The 9,338-nt window shown below is 50.8% G+C and overlaps 1 long non-coding RNA gene across 1 annotated transcript; it reads right to left on the reverse strand.

The window, feature by feature from the left end:
* Window positions 1–1,023: 1,023 nt before the first annotated feature.
* On the reverse strand, window positions 1,024–9,123 carry LOC139787801 (uncharacterized). The gene is made up of 3 exons (XR_011722706.1): window positions 8,995–9,123; window positions 8,238–8,512; window positions 1,024–1,439 (listed from the first exon to the last, which is right to left on the reverse strand). It is a non-coding gene; the product is annotated as an uncharacterized lncRNA (long non-coding RNA).
* Window positions 9,124–9,338: the final 215 nt, after the last annotated feature.

A 9,338-nucleotide genomic window follows, 5' to 3' on the forward strand; every position in this document is an offset into this window, starting at 1 on the left:
TCACCTTCTTTCCAGGTTTTTTCCCACCACTCAGCTGCTGGGACTCTGTTGGATGCCACTGCTCAGCTGGGCTGCAGGGAGGGATCAGGAGCAATGGGGTGGGAGCTCAGTGCATGACTGACCATTCCCTGCATCCTCCAACATCCCCTGGCTGCTCCATCCATCCCATATGTGCTCCAAACACCTTGTACATCCTCAACCATCCCAGATGTTCTCCATCCATCCTCTGCATGTTCCAACCATCCCCTGCATCCCCCATCCATCCCATACGTGCTCCATCCATCCATCCATCCATCCATCCATCCATCCATCCATCCCTCCATCCATCCATCCATCCATCCCCTCCATCCATCCATCCATCCATCCATCCATCCATCCATCCATCCATCCATCCATCCCCTCCATCCATCCATCCCTCCATCCATCATCCATCCATCCCTAATCCCTCCATCCATCCATCCATCCATCCATCCCTCCATCCATCCATCCATCCATCCATCCCTCCATCCCTCCATCCATCCATCCATCCATCCATCCATCCCATCCATCCATCCCCCCCATCCATCCCATCCATCCATCCCCTCCATCCATCCCATCCATCCCCTCCATCCATCCCCTCCATCCCTCCATCCCTCCCCTGGATCTTCCATCCATCCCTTGCATCTTCCACCCATTCCCAGCATCCATCCTCCATCCCATATTCCCCACCCCCCTCTGCCTCCTCCAACCACCCCACCCCTACCCCATGAACCACCCCATGGAGGCTCAAAGTTTGGTTTCCAGACCCTGGAATTGAGGCTGGAACATCCCAGAGGATGCTGAGGGTGCTGATCTCCCTCTGCCCACCACCCCTGGGGGTTTTCCTGAAACCTTCCAGACCCTTTTTGTAGTTTCACCTCTCTAATAATTTTATTTCCCATTTCCTCTGCTTTTTCGGGTGGGTTTGGGCCCATCTGATTTTTGCAGAACACCTTGAATCACCTCCCCACCTCCCCAGGGTTCCCCACGGAGCCACCACAAACATTTCCAGTCATCCAAGCTTTATTTTCAGCAAGCCTTTTATATATAAATATAAATAAAAATATAAATATATGTGTGTGAGAGAAAGGTGGCTGTGACAAGAGTGATTTTCCAAAGATGAACAAGGCAGAGGCTGAGAAAACATTAATAAGGCCCCGTGCTTTCTGCTAAAGTGCCTTCATTTCATTATCATTAAATTTGCCTCCTAATTAGATTTTGGTGCATGAATATTTTTTTTTTTATATAAATGTAACAGACAGGCTGTCAAAAAAAAAGCACGACAACATCAATTCCATAATTTTTGAGACAGAGACATTCATAAGCAATTAACACAGATTTCCGGGGTTTGGAGGCTTTTTTTTCCTGTCTTTTCTTATTTTTTTTTCTTTTTTTTTCCCTTCCAGCCTTGTGTTCTTCACCTGAAATCAAAAGAAAAACAGAAAAAAAATTTAAATAATCACTGTAAACGCCAACACTTCCACTTGGGGTATTTCTCCCCATAGTTTGCCCACATTTTGGTGCCTTTTTCCTGCACCTTGAGGAATTCCTCTCCTCATCCCCCAAGGTTGGGAAATCCCTCAGAGCTCCTGGAGGACCAAATCCAATGAAGGATGCATCAAGCTCCTGGCTTCCCCTTCAGGAATTTCTGCTGGATCCAGGGATTTTCATCACTATTTGCACCATTGCCAGGTCTCTAATTCCAGGATCCATCCCACAGCCCCTCCCAGGAGCTTTCTGACCCCCAAACTCCAGGCCCAGGTGGCCAAAAAGGCCATGAGCATCCTCCCAGGAGCAAGGCAGGGATCACCCCTGGAATCCTGGGCTTGGTTCTGGGTCCCTTGGGAGCAGAAGGAGATTGAGGGGATGGAAAGTGCCCAGGGAAGGGAATGGAGCTGGGGAAGGGGCTGGAGAACATGGGGAAGGGTCTGGAGAACATGGAGAAGGTTTGGAAAACATGGGAAAGGGTCTGGAGAATATGGGGAAGGGTCTAGAGAACATGGAGAAGGTTTGGAGAATATGGGGAAGGGACTGGAGAACCCAGGAAAGGGTCTGGAGAATATGGAAAAGTTTGGAGAACAAGGAGAAGGGTCTGGAGAAGTTGTGAGGAGCATCTGAGGGCCCTGGGGGTCTCTGCTCTCTCTGGACTTGTTTTTTCCAACCCAAACCATTTTACATCCCAGACTGGAACAGCCCTGAGGTCCCAGAGGGAGATGCCAGCCTGGGCTTGGGATGGAAACCTTGGATTTACGCCCAAACCTGGGACCCCCCAGGTCCTCCCAGGGCAGCCCAGCTGAAGCAGCAGCTTCTCTCTTGCCCACATTTCCAACAGGACCCAAAACTGGAAAACAACACCATGGCCCCAAATTCCCCCCCCCTTAAACCATTCCAGAGGAACCAGAAAGAAATGGGAACAGCTCTGGTGCCACCAACCCCACTGAGATGCCCAGGGAGGGGCTGGGTGCTCATCCCCCTCCCTCTCGAGCTCTCAATTTGCCAAAAAAAAAAAAACCCAAAAAAACATTGGGGGAGATTTTTTTTTTTTTTTCCCAACCAGAACTTCCCAAGATCCTGGGTTTAGCCCTAAATCCTGACTGACCACTGGAAACCCCCCAGGAAAGGGGCTTCTGGGAGCATCCCGAGTCCTTAAAAAAAATCAAGGACTGAGCCTGGGCAGACCCCAGAGGCAGCCAAAATGACCTTAAAAAGCAAATATCAAAGCCAGGAAACCTGCTGGGAGGAGAAAATAGGAACAAAGAAAACCCCAAATCCCAATTATTTGACCTAAACATAGGTGGAGGTTTAAAAACCTGGCTCTCTGCTGGATTTGTTTGGGGTTTTTGGGGTTTTTTTTGTTTTTTTTTTTTTTAATTATTATTGCTCTCCTGATGCTCAACACCTCTGGCAACTGAAGGATCCACAAACCCAGCCCCACACCAAGCAAATCTGAGCCCTCAGCTCAGGTCATGCCTGCCTGAAATCTCCTTTGCAAGGTTTTATCAGCAAGAGCAGGGAGTGGGAGCAGTTGGTACAAGGAGCTGAAAAACCCAATCAAAAGCATGTGAGCAGATTAAAGAATCAATCTCCCCGTTTGATGCAGAGGAAATTCCACTAATTATAAAGAAGGGGCTTATTTCTTGGAGTCACTCTGTTTGAAGTCATCAAAACTACTGAGACTTCATTATCCCACTTGCTGGAATATCTCACATCCAGTCCCTTCTCCCACTCACCTCCCATCCCATGTTTGGGGATTTTGGGGGAGGTTTTGGGGATTTTTCCCCTCTACCTGTCCATTTATTTATCCCCAGGAAGCCCTCGGATGGGAAACATTTCCAAGGAGGTGAGAATGAAAAAAAAAAAAAAAAATCAAATAAAAAATTAATAAGAATCCAGAGTGATTTAGCTACCTGGGTATTATTAAAACCAAGCATCCAGACCCAGATATTTCGAATTAAATTGAAGAAAAAGTCTTGGCCTGATCCTAATCCATGGGAAAGGAAAGGGACTGGGAATGCTGTGGCTGCAACTTGGCCCCCAGGGATCTTTCCCCACACAAAGGTGGGGAAAAAAAAATCACATTCAAGTATTTTGAGGGGAAAAAAAGTGCCAGGTAGGCATGGGGGCTTCTCAGAGCTGGTATAAATATATTAAATATGATTTTCTGATTTTTCTCATCTCTCTGAGTGCCTGCAGGGCAGAACTGCTCAGGATGGGCTTTGCTCATGGCCAGGAAAAAGCTCCAGGTTCTGGAGCCAGGTGATGAACATCAGGGGGGGGGGTCACACATCCCACTGCAAACACATTTTTCCAGGTTGAGAGAAAACCTGGAAAAACGGAGACCGAGGGATCCAGGTAGGGAAAGGTGAGTGAATTCATTTTGAGGAAGTTTTTCCAGTCCTGATGGGATCTCCTGAGTCCATCCCTGGCCCTCAGGATGCTCCTGAGGCCACCCGCACCCAGACAGCAAATCCTTTTCCAGGGTGACACGAGGGTCCCCAAGCCCAAAAACCCCTCCAAGGAGCAGATCCCCCAAAGAGCTGGGATCCCCAGGGCTTTTCCCAGATTCTTTTCTCTTTTCCCAACCAAACTGTTGAATTTTGGAAGGAGGAGCCAGGGCCACCCCTTGTCCTTCGTCACCACCTCCACCTGGCTCTGGGGACATCTCTGCTGCTGCTGCTCCCTCCTGGAGTTTCTCCCAAAAAACTGCGTCCAACTGGGGGAGCAGAGAGGGATGGGGAGCCCTGGGGCTCCATCCCACCTTGGGAAGATCCCAGGAATCCTGATGTGGAGTCATGAGGCTTCACAGGAAAAAAAAAAAAAAACCCAACCCCAACTGGGTTTGTTGGTTTTTGTGGTGTTGGGTTTTTTTGTGGTTTGTTATTTGGGGTTGATTTTGGGGTTTTGGGTCTGGTTTGGTTTTTCCTGAGGTGGAAAGGGAAGAACCTGGCTGGGAAATACAACTGGGATTCAACCAGGTGCAACTGGCCTGTGAAAAATCCTTTTTTTTTAGGTGTCTGAGACTTGTGGGAAGCCCAAGCTGGGGCACATTTTAATTTTTTTTTACAGATAAAATCCCTGAGGATGGAGCCAGAGAGAGGCTGGGAGGAGGATGAGATCCCAGTGCCACCTCTGCCAGGTGTCCCCAGCCCTCTGTGGCACCAAAACCACCTCCTCTGCCTGAGCTTCTCCTTTGGGAAATCAGCACCCACCTGGGATGCTTGGAGCTCCTTGAGGTGCAGGAGATGATCCCAAGTCCCAGTTCCCTGAGGAACACAGGGAACATTGGAGCATTCAGCCCCTGGGGTGGTTTGAGCTGGAGCTGGAATAAAACTCTGACATCTCAGTCCCTTTGGAAGGCAGAAAAACCCCAAGATGAGCTGGTAATTTTTTTTTTTTTTTTTTTGCTGGTAATTTTATTTTTGTTTGTTTTGTTTTTTTGTTTTTTCTGGTAAATTTTTTTTGCCTTCCCTCTTTGGCTTTCAGGTCTCAAAGGGGGGAAGAAGGAAAACAGCCCCAGCTTGGGGGTGGGGAGAGAGCAGCCAGGAAGGGATTGGATTTTATCCTAAAAGGTTTCCCAGGGCTTGGGGCTTTCAGGAGAATCAGAACCAGGATCCACCCGGAGCTCCAGGTTGTCCCAGCCAGGAGAGCAAAGATGGGTGGGAAGGAGCCTGAGACAGACAGACTGCAAAGATCTTTTTGATATATTTTTTTTTATATATATTTTGGCTCTCTGTGGTACTTTGCACTCTGCTGCTTTCCACGCCGCCCTGAGGCCACGGGTGAGGGACGTTTCCAAAAGGAGAGGTGTTGGGGGGGGGGGATCTCAAACATTTTCTCTGCTGGCAAAACCCAACCCATCCCCAAGGCTGGCACATCCAGAGGGGGTGGGAAGGGGATCCCAGTGCCCAGAGCTCTTCCCAGAGGAAGGGGCCAGCGGGTCCCCCCCCTCCTCAGGCGTTGGGGAGCCGAGGTCTGTTTGTCACTTTGCCTCCATTATTTGCAGTTTGTACACAGGAATCATTAGGGATTCATTCGGTTTCCCTAGCAGCAGGCATTAGTCTGGCTTCCCTTTCCCTATCCCCCCCCTCCTCCTTTTTATTTTTAGTGTCTTATTTACAGTTTGACAGAGTAACTGTAACCCTTGCAAGCTACTCCCGCGGCTTTAATCGGGGGAATAATGGGCCCTGTCTGGCCCTGAATAGAATTTAGGGGACAGATTGTTCCACACTCGCCCGGTGGGGTAATTTATTTATGTGCCCACTTGTCAGGAGGAGAAAGGGACGGGGGGGATCTGTATGCGCCGGGGACACTGAAAAGGGAAGGGAGAATGGAGCCAAACGCCCCAGATCCCGCTGCCCCCCCCTCCTTCCCCATCCCTCATCCCTCCCCTTCTCCATCCCCCTCCGGCAGCTGAATGCCTCCGGTGGCCGTGAACTTGGAGGGGCCACAAGCCCCATTCCCAGGCCCTCGGCACGTCGGTGGGGCCGGGGCTGCCGGCACCGGGGCTCGGGGGGGGCTCCAGATGGGTCCGGAGCCGTCGGGCAGCCCCCTCCCCACCATTGCCCCGCATAGCGGCGGGCGCGGGGAGCGGCCCCATAGCAACCCTACAGTATCCCGAGCATCCCAAACCCAGCGGGGGGCTGGGAAGAGAGGCAAAGCCCTCGGAAAAATACAGGATGGGGCCAGACAATGCCCCTCCGGCTCTCATATCATAAATTACACGGCAGCAACAAAAGGCGGAGGGAGGGGTGATGGGGAAGGATGGGGTGGGGGGAAAAGATTTTTTTGCCCCAGCTCCCACAGTCTGGGTGCTCCTGGGCATCCCTGGGGGTGGCACGAGGGGGTTCCAAAGGAGGGAGATGGTGGAATTCCATCTCCAAGCCCCCTGGCAGCTCCTCCCCCCTTTCCCTGGCCCCTCAAGTTTCCTTCATTCCCTATTCCCAAATCCTGCCTGGGCATCCCTGCCCTGGCATCAGAGCCATCCCTCCATCCATCAGACCAAGGGATCCTTCTCCAGAGCTGGAAAACACACCCCTTCTCCTGCTCCTCACAATAAAAATCCTTTTTTTTCTCCTTTTCCCTCTCTCTTACTCAAGGCCGTGAGCATTTTCCCTCCAGGCCTGACAGGGACAACTTCTTGGCTCAGCTTCTCCCACAGGGTTTTCCCTGGGAATGGCAGGACCAGGCTAAAGGAAAGGGGGGCTCAGGCTGAACTCCCCAAACCCACACCTCGAGGTGCTGAAGCTCCCCCAGAACTTGCTGCTGATGCCCTTTAACCACGGCCCTGCTCAGGACACCTCTTGGGACACCTTTTATTTCCAAAAGAGCCTTAAAGCCAGCAAACCATTGTACTTCCTACCCCAGTGAAAACCCTTTTTGTGCCTCCAGGGTGGGGTAAAGACACCCCTGCTTTTTTTAGACCATTTTTTACACCCCTGTGGCCATTTGGGCTGCGAGGGATCTCCCTCCCCTGGCAGAGTCAGGAGTGAGCCCAGCACCCCCATTGCCACTTCTGTGCTGAGCATCCTCCTCTTCCCAGGATTTAATCTGTGTACTGGGAGAGCTGCTTGGAGCAGGGTGATGTCCAAGCACGGATCCCACTTCCCCAAGTTCCTCTCCTGCAGGTGAGGATGCTCCAAGGACCAGAGCTGCTGATTACAGGGCTCAAACCATGAAATCCCTGAGCCTCTGGGTGTCACGGGAGGACTGAGCTGGGCAGAAAGCACCAAAATGTCACCTCCAGGCCCTGCTGCAGAGGAGCACAATTGCTCCTGGTGTTTTTTCCTTTGCCCCCTCCCTGGGATGTGCTGATGCTCGGGATCTGATGCCCCCATGGTCCCCAGAGCCCCATCCTGGAGCTGTGGTTGGGATGGAGCAGGGGCTGCCCACGGAGGTCTGGGGTGGGGACAGCCTTGGGGACACAGCTGAGGGACAGAGACAGACCCAGAGCTTCTTTTGGGGAAGATTTTCCACTTTGAGACCTTTCCATCCTTGGCTGAGCTCCAGTCAGGGCACGAGTCCTCCCGACCACTTCAAAAATTCCAGACAAAAGTCTTTGCACCTCAAACCCACGGGGCTGGGGCAGCCCCCACGCTGCTCCATCCCAGCAGAGGAGAGGGGACAAGTGGCACTGGGACCCTGGGCACCTCAGCACTGGGTCTGGAGGGGGGAGCCCCCTCCTCTGGGCACAATGATGCTCTATTCTGCTGATCACAAGCCTAATCCTCTTTGGTTTTTAATTGGCATTTGGTCTAAGCTGATTTAAACCTCTTCACCTTGTTAGGTCCCCCCCTTCCCACTTCATTCTTTTCTTGGGTGTTTTTTCTTTTTTTTTTTTTACTTGTTTTGTGGTGGGGTTTTTTTGTTTTGGTTTGGGTGGGTTGGTTTTTTTTTTGTTGGGTTTTTTTTTTTTTTTTTGGCCCAAATAGCATTGCTGCCACCACCACCAAGTCCCCCCCAGCACAATGACATCTTTGTGCAAGGGTGAGAGGAGAGGAAAGGGGAAGGGAGGGAGAGGAGGAGGGAAATGTGCTTGAACCCAAACAATGCAGAGTTTGTCACTCAGACCTGACCACTGGCAGAGCCCCCACGTCAGCTGGGCCATCTTAATAAAGCCACTGTCCCTTCCAGCCCCTCTGCCTCCCCCTGCCCATCACCTCTGCCTCAGGCCTCCCCCCCCAAGGGCCTTCAGCATCCCTGCATCCCAACCCAGGGCTCACCAGGGAGATGTCCCCAGGGTGATGTGGGGTGTCCTCTCCACTCCATCTGTCCCCAAACTGGTGCTGCTGGTGCTGAACTGGTGCAAATCCTGAGCAGGAGGAGGAAGAGGAGGGGGGGGGAGCAGCCCTGGGGAGTTCTGCTGAGGGGGGGTCCCATGGGATGGATCCTGCTGGCAGCTCCTGCATGGCCAAAGGGTCCTGGTGTGGGTTGGTTTTGGGTTGGTTTTTTTTTTTTTTCCCATGTAGCCCCCAGGTCTGTGTTCTGATGGGATGATCTGAGTTAAAAAGAAAAGCAAGAGAAACACCTTTATGTCGTTTTTTTTTCATTTAAAAGACACAAACACACTCAAAAAAAAAAACCAAAAAAACCCCAACCCAAAACCCCAAAAACCCACAACTAAAAAAACAAGCAAAAAACCCCCCAAGCCCCAAAAAAACAAAAAAAAACCAACCCAAAGGAGCCCTTTGTCCCTGTGGGTGGAAAAGGCCCTTTTCATGGGGTCTGAGGATTAGGGGTTACCAAACCTGTGATACCCAAAGTGATCAGAGAACAAAGTCCAGGATTGTTGGAGATTTTGGGCCAAGTGGGTGATGGGGCAGGTGCTGGAGGAGCTCTTGGCCCCTCTTTCTTCCCTGTAAAAATTTTTTCCAAGCTGTCCTCTGAGGAGTTTGCTCTGGGAGACTCAGCCCATCTCAGAGCTGCTGGAAAGCATTAAAAAAAATAAAATAAAATAATTAAAATACCAAATCTTCTTACCAGGAAATTCCCTGCAAACTTTCAGTGAGGCCAAAGGGGTGTTGGGGTCAGAAAAGGAGCAGAGCATCACGTAGGGTGATCCAAGATTCCTCCCTGGCAGGTGGGGAAAGAAAAGAGGATGGAAATGGGTTACATGTCCCCAAAAATCCCCCCCTTGCTTGGATTATACAGGGACAGGAAGATTCCAGCCACATTTCTGGTAGAAATAAAAAAAAAAAAAAAAAAAGAAGGAGAAACTGAAAATCAGTTGGTAAATTCTCAGCATCTTTACAACCACCCAAATTTCCAACCCCAAACCCTGTGGTGATGCCCTGGTGGGGCATTTTTTTTTTTTTTTTTTTTTT

This window comes from Heliangelus exortis, chromosome 27, assembly GCF_036169615.1.
Source record: "Heliangelus exortis chromosome 27, bHelExo1.hap1, whole genome shotgun sequence".
Lineage (NCBI taxonomy): Eukaryota > Metazoa > Chordata > Aves > Apodiformes > Trochilidae > Heliangelus > Heliangelus exortis.